The 11,089-nt window shown below is 38.5% G+C and overlaps 2 pseudogenes; both read left to right on the top strand.

Annotated features, from left to right (window-relative positions):
- The first annotated feature begins 4,723 nt into the window (after nt 1-4,723).
- LOC123744917 (polyadenylate-binding protein 2 pseudogene) lies at nt 4,724-5,317 on the top strand (annotated as a pseudogene).
- A 4,293-nt stretch (nt 5,318-9,610) lies between these two features.
- LOC123744918 (polyadenylate-binding protein 2 pseudogene) lies at nt 9,611-10,204 on the top strand (annotated as a pseudogene).
- The last annotated feature ends 885 nt before the right edge of the window (nt 10,205-11,089 follow it).

The raw sequence follows: 11,089 nt of genomic DNA, 5'->3' as shown, positions 1-11,089 counted from the left end.
AGTATACCATACAAATTGAATAGATCGTATACTAATGACCCAAAGTGGATAACAAAGAATTTGAAGAACCTTATAGGTAAAAAGAGAGCTTGGTACAAAAGGATTAAAAATGGGGAGGTCACTTTAGAACAGGAATTCGTACAACTGGTTAGAAATGTTAAAAAAGAGATAAGGAAAGCAAAAAGAAACTATGAAGTTCGCATAGCAGGGCAAGCAAAGACAAATCCTAAAGGGTTTTTTCAGTTATATCGTACTAAGACTAGGGAAAGGATAGGTCCATTAAAAACTGAGACAGGTCAAATAACAGATAGTGATGAAGAGATGAGTAGTATTTTTAATAAATATTTTGTATCTGTATTTACTAAAGAGGAACTTAACAATATGCCTTCAGCCGAACAAGTCTATGTGGGTGGGGACGAGGACAGGTTGACGAGTTTAGCAGTTACCAGGGAGGATGTTCTTAAACAAATAGTAAAACTCAAACCAAACAAATCCCCAGGGCCGGATGAAGTGTTTGCTAGGGTGCTTAAAGAATGCAAAGAGGAGCTTTGTGACCCACTGTCAACCATATTTAATAAATCAATAGAGTCAGGCAGAGTGCTAGAGTTTTGGAAAGTTGCTAATGTGATACCAGTTTTTAAGAAAGGAGATAGATCACTTGCGTCTAACTATCGACCAATTAGCCTAACGTCTATTGTGGGAAAGTTACTCGAATCTATAATAGCAAATAAAATTCGTCTTCATCTTGAAAAACATAAATTAATAATTGAGTCGCAACATGGTTTTATAAATGGCCGTTCATGTTTAACAAATTTGTTATATTTTTATTCTAGCATTGTTGAGGCAGTTGATAGTGGTAAGGATTGCGATGTTGTATACCTTGACTTTAGCAAAGCTTTTGATACAGTGCCACATGAAAGACTGATTAAAAAAATAGAGTCTCATGGTATTGGGGGTGCTATATTAAGCTGGATTAGGGCATGGCTATACCAAAGGAAACAGAGAGTTAGTATAAATGGAATCAAGTCAGAGTGGGAAAATGTTGTAAGTGGAGTGCCTCAAGGCTCTGTCCTGGGACCTCTGTTGTTTATAATATATATAAATGATTTAGATTCAGGTTTGAGTAGCAACATTTGCAAATTTGCCGATGATACGAAAATCGGTAGGGAAATTAATTCGGAGGAGGACTCACTATCACTTCAAGTTGATCTAGATAGGGTTTTGAAATGGTCAAAGGATTGGCAGATGCAGTTTAATGCTGATAAATGTAAAGTTCTGAGGTTAGGTAATGATGATAGAGTTACAAGATACGAGCTAGATGGTGTTGTGATTGCGAAGTCGGATTGCGAAAGGGATCTGGGAGTTATGATTAGTAAGAATTTAAAACAAAAGGATCAATGCATAAATGTTCGTAATAAGGCAAATCGGACACTTGGATTTATTAATCGCAGCGTTAGTAACAAGACACCTGGTGTGGTTCTCAAGCTATATCTTGCTCTAGTTAGGCCCCATTTAGATTATGCAGTTCAGTTTTGGTCGCCATATTATAGAATGGATATAAATTCACTTGAACGTGTCCAGCGTAGGATGACTAAGTTAATTCCCCAAATTAGAAATCTTTCATATGAAGAAAGATTAACAAAGCTTAAGTTGCATTCACTGGAAAGGCGAAGAGTTAGGGGTGACATGATAGAGGTTTACAAGTGGATGAATGGACATAACCGGGGGGATATTAATAGGGTATTAAAAGTATCAACACAGGACAGAACACGAAACAATGGATATAAATTGGATAAGTTTAGATTTAGGAAAGACTTGGGTAAATACTGGTTCAGTAACAGGGTTGTTGATTTGTGGAACCAATTGCCGCGTAACATTGTGGAGGTGGGGTCCCTCGATTGTTTCAAGCACGGGTTGGACAAGTATATGAGTGGGATTGGGTGGTTATAGAATAGGAGCTGCCTCGTATGGGCCAATAGGCCTTCTGCAGTTACCTTTGTTCTTATGTTCTTATGTGTTAACTAACAGGGAAACGCAAATTAATGACATCGAAATAGGGAGTGAGCTAGGGAGCAGTGATCACAAAGAAATCAGATTTAGCATAGAATGGAATAGACCAGTAGGAGAAAATTCTGTTAAAGTGCCAGATTTTCGAAAAGCTGATTTTAATAGCCTAAGAAATTTTTTGGGTCAAATTGATTGGAAAGGCTTGGGTATGGGGTGTGGGCCGGTCTTGGAGCGAGACATGAACCCAGCGATAGGTGACTTAAATGGGGATTTCGATGTGGATTCAATATATAACTTATTTAAGAATATTCTAAACAAAGCACAGGAACGTAGTATACCATACAAATTGAATAGATCGTATACTAATGACCCAAAGTGGATAACAAAGAATTTGAAGAACCTTATAGGTAAAAAGAGAGCTTGGTACAAAAGGATTAAAAATGGGGAGGTCACTTTAGAACAGGAATTCGTACAACTGGTTAGAAATGTTAAAAAAGAGATAAGGAAAGCAAAAAGAAACTATGAAGTTCGCATAGCAGGGCAAGCAAAGACAAATCCTAAAGGGTTTTTTCAGTTATATCGTACTAAGACTAGGGAAAGGATAGGTCCATTAAAAACTGAGACAGGTCAAATAACAGATAGTGATGAAGAGATGAGTAGTATTTTTAATAAATATTTTGTATCTGTATTTACTAAAGAGGAACTTAACAATATGCCTTCAGCCGAACAAGTCTATGTGGGTGGGGACGAGGACAGGTTGACGAGTTTAGCAGTTACCAGGGAGGATGTTCTTAAACAAATAGTAAAACTCAAACCAAACAAATCCCCAGGGCCGGATGAAGTGTTTGCTAGGGTGCTTAAAGAATGCAAAGAGGAGCTTTGTGACCCACTGTCAACCATATTTAATAAATCAATAGAGTCAGGCAGAGTGCCAGAGTTTTGGAAAGTTGCTAATGTGATACCAGTTTTTAAGAAAGGAGATAGATCACTTGCGTCTAACTATCGACCAATTAGCCTAACGTCTATTGTGGGAAAGTTACTCGAATCTATAATAGCAAATAAAATTCGTCTTCATCTTGAAAAACATAAATTAATAATTGAGTCGCAACATGGTTTTATAAATGGCCGTTCATGTTTAACAAATTTGTTATCTTTTTATTCTAGCATTGTTGAGGCAGTTGATAGTGGTAAGGATTGCGATGTTGTATACCTTGACTTTAGCAAAGCTTTTGATACAGTGCCACATGAAAGACTGATTAAAAAAATAGTCTCATGGTATTGGGGGTGCTATATTAAGCTGGATTAGGGCATGGCTATACCAAAGGAAACAGAGAGTTAGTATAAATGGAATCAAGTCAGAATGGGAAAATGTTGTAAGTGGAGTGCCTCAAGGCTCTGTCCTGGGACCTCTGTTGTTTATAATATATATAAATGATTTAGATTCAGGTTTGAGTAGCAACATTTGCAAATTTGCCGATGATACGAAAATCGGTAGGGAAATTAATTCGGAGGAGGACTCACTATCACTTCAAGTTGATCTAGATAGGGTTTTGAAATGGTCAAAGGATTGGCAGATGCAGTTTAATGCTGATAAATGTAAAGTTCTGAGGTTAGGTAATGATGATAGAGTTACAAGATACGAGCTAGATGGTGTTGTGATTGCGAAGTCGGATTGCGAAAGGGATCTGGGAGTTATGATTAGTAAGAATTTAAAACAAAAGGATCAATGCATAAATGTTCGTAATAAGGCAAATCGGACACTTGGATTTATTAATCGCAGCGTTAGTAACAAGACACCTGGTGTGGTTCTCAAGCTATATCTTGCTCTAGTTAGGCCCCATTTAGATTATGCAGTTCAGTTTTGGTCGCCATATTATAGAATGGATATAAATTCACTTGAACGTGTCCAGCGTAGGATGACTAAGTTAATTCCCCAAATTAGAAATCTTTCATATGAAGAAAGATTAACAAAGCTTAAGTTGCATTCACTGGAAAGGCGAAGAGTTAGGGGCGACATGATAGAGGTTTACAAGTGGGTGAATGGACATAACAAGGGGGATATTAATAGGGTATTAAAAGTATCAACACAGGACAGAACACGAAACAATGGGTATAAATTGGATAAGTTTAGATTTAGGAAAGACTTGGGTAAATACTGGTTCAGTAACAGGGTTGTAGATTTGTGGAACCAATTGCCGCGTAACGTGGTGGAGGTGGGGTCCCTCGATTGTTTCAAGCGCGGGTTGGACAAGTATATGAGTGGGATTGGGTGGTTATAGAATAGGAGCTGCCTCGTATGGGCCAATAGGCCTTCTGCAGTTACCTTTGTTCTTATGTTCTTATGTTCTTATGAATAAACAGCAGCTCCAACGTATTGGCAAATATCCCTTCTGCAGTTTCCTTGATTCGTTTATTCTTAAGTTTTAAGTTACGTCTGCAGGTTTTACAGAATTATGTACTCCCACATCGAGCAATAAACAAGTAGCGGTTTAACCACGTTAGGTGTACGGGAATATATGGCCTTCTGCCCTCTGCATAGGACCATTCTCCACACAGCTCAGCCAGAAGCAACACCTCGGGTCTGCCACCAGCCGCACTACTCTCTACAGCTAATCACGACGCTATCTCATATTTTGTTTACTCACCAACCTCATCATCAACAGGGCATTTGTCACTATTCGTTGTCATATCCCAGTCATCTCTATTTCCTGTGACGATGGAAAATGAAGAACTGATTTATGATAATGTTTACAGTAGCGGCGAAGACGAGAACTCTGAAGGTGGAGGAGAGGAGGACACGTCTGTTGAAACAAAACTGTTGGAAATTAAAGCTTATATCAGAAAAATGGAAGAATTGGGGATGGATTCACCTCTAGGCACTGCAGGAGCAACAGTACCAATCCAGATGTCTGCTAAAGAAAAGATAGAAGTCGATGGTCGCTCCATATATGTGGGTAATGTTGACTATGGGGCGACAGCAGAAGAACTTGCTCAACACTTTCATGGATGTGGTCCCGTTAAAAAAGTTACTATTCTTTCAAATAAGTATACTGGCCACCCCAAAGGCTTTGCATATATGGAGTTTGGAGAAATAGACTCAGTTGAAGTGGCCATGTCACTTGATGGCTCACTCTTCAGAGGCCGACCACTGAAGGTAAGGCCTAAGCGTACAAACCTGCCAGGTATTACCACCAGACATCGACCTCCACGTGTCATGAGAGCTGTCGTCCGTGGGCGAGGACGCTTTTATTCTGGATATCGACCAATGAGACCATACAGGAGCCGGAAGGTCTTCTACAGCCCTTATTAATGGTCATACATTGCATGGAAGATTCCTACTTCCACTATTGGTTTACTAAACGATATTAGAATTAGAACTCAAATACAATACAATTATTTTTATGTAAATAATTAATAAAAATTAATTAAAAATGTTTTGTTTCACATACCAATTATAATTAATAGAATGTTAATAAATAGATGTAAACGCATCCAATTTATCCTACAACTACAGTTGTTGTTTTCGATTCAGTTATTCAGAATATAATTTCCATGTAGTAGGGGCTATAGTGAGCTCGTAATTGAGTTCGGTTAATCACAAAAAGCTTGTTACTGTGATATCTGGGTCATAGTTATAAATAAAGGCAGAATTTCCTTCTTTTTGTACTGATTTAAGCTTTTGTTGGAATTACGTATTCTTGGTGGTGGATATAGAACGGAATAATGAAACGGAAGCTTGAAAGACGAGTACCCAGTGGCATGTTCGTACCATATAGCAGTGGATCATCCTTCTGCTACTTTAGCTCTGTGGCGAGTTGTGAGTATTTTCTTCCCAATATGCTCCTTAATCTGTGAAAAACTTAGATATTTTAACCTTTACAACACAAGGTAGAGCAGTGGCAGTATTTGCTAGTCTAACATTTCATTGCCAAATTGGATACCAATGTGACTTGGTATCCAATTTAGGGTGATTGACAGCATTAAATTGTGGGCTTCTTTTCCTAGATGTAGTATTTCTGTGATGGGTTGTATATTATCTCTGTGCTGGCTGGATAACAATGCCTGGAGCGAAGATTTAGAGTCGGTATGAATGATGACATCATGCAGACGAGGAGTCACAACAACGAAATATGTTGACCAAACCACTCACTAGAAAGTGAAGGGACGACGACATTTCGGTTCATCCTGAACCATTCTTTTTGTTGATTGTGTTGAAAAGTTGATTGTGATACCCACGACAATCGACTTGAAAATGGATCGAAACGTCGTCGTCCCTTCACTTTCTAATGTGTGGTTTGGTCAACAGGACATCATGTAAATTATTCTCAATAGTATAATTATTGCCTCCTTCAGAGCATATAATTCTGTTTGCAATGTTGAGCACCCACTATTTATGCTCTAGTAATCATCATGGTTGTTAATGTAAACTGCTGCCCCAGCAGAACCTCTTTCTTGATCAACTGATCCCCCATGTGGGTGGGGGACGAGGACAGGTTGACTAGTCTGACAGTTACGGGTTGATATTATTAAACAAATAGTCAAAACTCAAACGAAACAAGTCCCCAGTTTGCGACGGTGCTTAAAGAATGCGAAGAAGAGCTTTGCGATCCATTGCATACCATATTTAATAAATCATTAGAGTGAGGCAGAGTGCCAGAGTCGTGGAAGGTTGCTAATGTGGTACCAATTTTTAAGAAAAGAGATAGATCACTTGCATCAAACGATCGGCCAATCAGCCTAACGTCTATTGTGGGAAAGCTACTTAAGAACATAAGAACATGGGCAAGATATAGCTGAAGAACAACACCAGGTGTCTTGTTACTAACGCTTCGATTAATAAATCCCAGTGTCCTATTTGCCTTATTACGAACATTCATGCATTGATCCTTATGTTTTAAATTCTTACTAATCATAACTCTCAGATCCTTTTCGCAATCTCAACACCAACTAGCTCAAATCTTGTAACTTTATCATCATTACCTAGCCTCAGAACATTACATTTATCAACATTAAACTGCATCTGCCAATCTTTTGACCATTTCAAAACCCTATTTAGATCAACTTGAAGTGATAGTGAGTCTTCTTCCGTGTTAATTTCCCTACTGATTTTTGTATCATCTGCAAATTTGCAGGTGTTGCTACTCAAACCTGACTCTAAATCATTTATATATATTATAAACAACAGAGGTCCCAGGACAGAGCTTTGAGGCACTCCACTAACAACATTAACCCACTCTTACTTAACCCCAGTTAAGAGTTAGAGTTAGTATAAATATACTAACTCTCTGTTTCCTTTGGAATAACCATGCCCTAATCCAACTTAATATAGCACCCCCAATACCATGAGCCTCTATTTTTTAATCAGTCTTTCATGTGGCACTGTATCAAAAGCTTTGCTAAAGTCAAGGTACACAACATCACAATCCTTTCCACTATCAACTGCCTCAACTATGCTGGAATAAAAAGATAGCAAATTTGTTAAACATGAACGGCCATTTGTAAAATCATGTTGCAAATCATTTATTAATTTATGTTTTTCCAGATGAAGACGAATTGTATTTGCAATTATCGATTCAAGTAACTTTCCCACAATAGACGTTAGGCTAATTGGCTGATAATTTGACCCAAGTGATCTCCTTTCTTAAAAATTGGTACCACATTAGCTACCTTCCATGACTCTGGACTCTACCTAACTCTATTGATTTATTAAATATGGTAGACAATGGCTCGGAAAGCTCCTCTTTGCATTCTTTAAGCACCCTGGCAAACACTTCATCCGGCCCTGGGTATTTGTTTGGTTTGAGTTTTACTATTTGTTTAATTACATCCTCCCTGGTAACTGCTAAACTAGTCAACCTGTCTTCGTCCCCACCCACAAATATTTGTTCGGCTGAAGGCATATTTTTAAGTTCCAAAAAAACTCAAAATTTGAGTTCCAAAACTAAAAAAAAACTTTAGGATTTGTCTTTGCTTGCTCTGCTATGCGAACTTAGTAGTTTCTTTTTGCTTTCCTTATCTCTGTTTTAACATTTCTAACCAGTTGTACGAATTCCTGTCCTAAACTAACTTCCCCATTCTCAATCCTTTTGTACCACGCTCTTTTTACCTATAAGGTTCTTCAGATCCTTTGTTATGCACTTTGGATCATTAGTATTCGATCTATTCGTATAGTCTCCGTGGTGTAGTGGTAAGAAACTCGCCTATCGTTCCGCGAGCGCTTTGTCATGGGTTCGTATCGTATCCTGGCCGGGAGGATTTACTGGGCGCAAATCCTTAACTGTAACCTCTGTTTAACTCAACAGTAAAATGAGTACTTGGTTGTAAAAATGATTCTTCGCTGCGGGGATCGTATTCCAGGGACCTGCACGAAACGCTACGCGTACTAGTGGCTGTACAAGAATGTTACAACTCTTGTGACAAAAAAAAGAACAAAAATCAATTTATATGGTATACTACGTTCCTGGGCTTTGCTTAGAATATTTTTAAATAGGTTATATTTTGAATCTACATCGAAATCCCCTTTTCCAATTTATACCCATTGTTTTGTGTTCTGTCTTGTGTTGATACTTTTAATACCCTATTAATATCTCCTTTGTTATGTCCATTCATCTACTTGTAAACCTCTATCATGTCACCCCTAACTCTTCACCTTTCCAGTGAATGCAATTTAAGCTTTGTTAATCTTTCTTCATATGAAAGCTTTCTAATTTGGGAAATTTGCTTAGTTATTCTACGCTGGACACGTTCAAGTGAATTTATATCCGTTCTATAGTACGGCGACCAAAACTGAACTGCATAATCTAAATGGGGCCTAACCAGAGCAAGGTATAGCTGAAGAACTACAATAGGTATCTTGTTACTAACGATAATTGATTCATTTGAGGCATCACGCTATTGTGATTACTGTGTGTAATGATCGTATAATTACACGATACGAGCTAGATAGTTTTGAGATTGCGAAGTTGGATTGCCGAAGGGATATGTGAGTTATGATAATTAAGAATTAAAAACCAAATAATCAATGCATAAATGTTCGTATCAAGTCATACAGGACACAGGGATTTATTAATCGTTACTTTATTAATAAGGTACCTGGTGTTATTCTTCAGCTATGTCTTGCTCTTGTTAGGCACCATTTAGATTATGTATTTCAGATTTGGTCGTCGTAATGGATATTCGTTCTATAGCGAAGAATTATGGATGACATGACTGAGGAGTACAAGTGGATGAATGGACATAACAACGGGGATATTAATGCGGTAATAAAAGTATGAACACGAAAGGCGAAGAGTTAGGGGTGACATGATAGAGGTTTACAAGTGGATGAATGGACATAACAGGGGGGATATTAATAGGGTATTAAAAATATCAACACATGACAGAACACGAAACAATGGGTATAAATTGGATAAGTTCAGATTTAGGAAAGATTTGGGTAAATAGCTCAGCCAGAAGCAACACCTCGGGTCTGCCACCAGCCGCACTACTCTCTACAGCTAATCACGACGCTATCTCATATTTTGTTTACTCACCAACCTCATCATCAACAGGGCATTTGTCACTATTCGTTGTCATATCCCAGTCATCTCTATTTCCTGTGACGATGGAAAATGAAGAACTGATTTATGATAATGTTTACAGTAGCGGCGAAGACGAGAACTCTGAAGGTGGAGGAGAGGAGGACACGTCTGTTGAAACAAAACTGTTGGAAATTAAAGCTTATATCAGAAAAATGGAAGAATTGGGGATGGATTCACCTCTAAGCACTGCAGGAGCAACAGTACCAATCCAGATGTCTGCTAAAGAAAAGATAGAAGTCGATGGTCGCTCCATATATGTGGGTAATGTTGACTATGGGGCGACAGCAGAAGAACTTGCTCAACACTTTCATGGATGTGGTCCCGTTAAAAAAGTTACTATTCTTTCAAATAAGTATACTGGCCACCCCAAAGGCTTTGCATATATGGAGTTTGGAGAAATAGACTCAGTTGAAGTGGCCATGTCACTTGATGGCTCACTCTTCAGAGGCCGACCACTGAAGGTAAGGCCTAAGCGTACAAACCTGCCAGGTATTACCACCAGACATCGACCTCCACGTGTCATGAGAGCTGTCGTCCGTGGGCGAGGACGCTTTTATTCTGGATATCGACCAATGAGACCATACAGGAGCCGGAAGGTCTTCTACAGCCCTTATTAATGGTCATACATTGCATGGAAGATTCCTACTTCCACTATTGGTTTACTAAACGATATTAGAATTAGAACTCAAATACAATACAATTATTTTTATGTTTTATATTTTTTATGTTTATATTTTTATGGATTCCTCCCTTGCTCCTAACTAACTCTATGGCTGTTTTATACCTCTGAATCAGTTCCTCACTCCTGACTCGACCAACATCATTTCCTCCCACGCTAATGCAAATAATGGGATTGTTCCCATTACCAGCCATAATATCATTCATGTTGTTTATAATATCACCAATGCCAGCTCCGGGATAGCAAACCCTTAACCTGTTCCCCCTATCTCTAGCACTAATTTCTAACCAGTTGTACGAATTCCTGTCCTAAACTAACTTCCCCATTCTCAATCCTTTTGTACCACGCTCTTTTTACCTATAAGGTTCTTCAGATCCTTTGTTATCCACTTTGGATCATTAGTATTCGATCTATTCGTATAGTCTCCGTGGTGTAGTGGTAAGAAACTCGCCCATCGTTCCGCGAGCGCTTTGTCATGGGTTCGTATCGTATCCTGGCCGGGAGGATTTACTGGGCGCAAATCCTTAACTGTAACCTCTGTTTAACTCAACAGTAAAATGAGTACTTGGTTGTAAAAATGATTCTTCGCTGCGGGGATCGTATTCCAGGGACCTGCCCGAAACGCTACGCGTACTAGTGGCTGTACAAGAATGTTACAACTCTTGTGACAAAAAAAAGAACAAAAATCAATTTATATGGTATACTACGTTCCTGGGCTTTGCTTAGAATATTTTTAAATAGGTTATATTTTGAATCTACATCGAAATCCCCTTTTCCAATTTATACCCATTGTTTTGTGTTCTGTCTTGTGTTGATACTTTTA

Source organism: Procambarus clarkii, chromosome 57 (genome assembly GCF_040958095.1).
Source record: "Procambarus clarkii isolate CNS0578487 chromosome 57, FALCON_Pclarkii_2.0, whole genome shotgun sequence".
Lineage (NCBI taxonomy): Eukaryota > Metazoa > Arthropoda > Malacostraca > Decapoda > Cambaridae > Procambarus > Procambarus clarkii.
The sequence above is the reverse complement of the archived record's forward strand: the minus strand, read 5'-3'. Positions and strand labels throughout refer to the sequence as shown.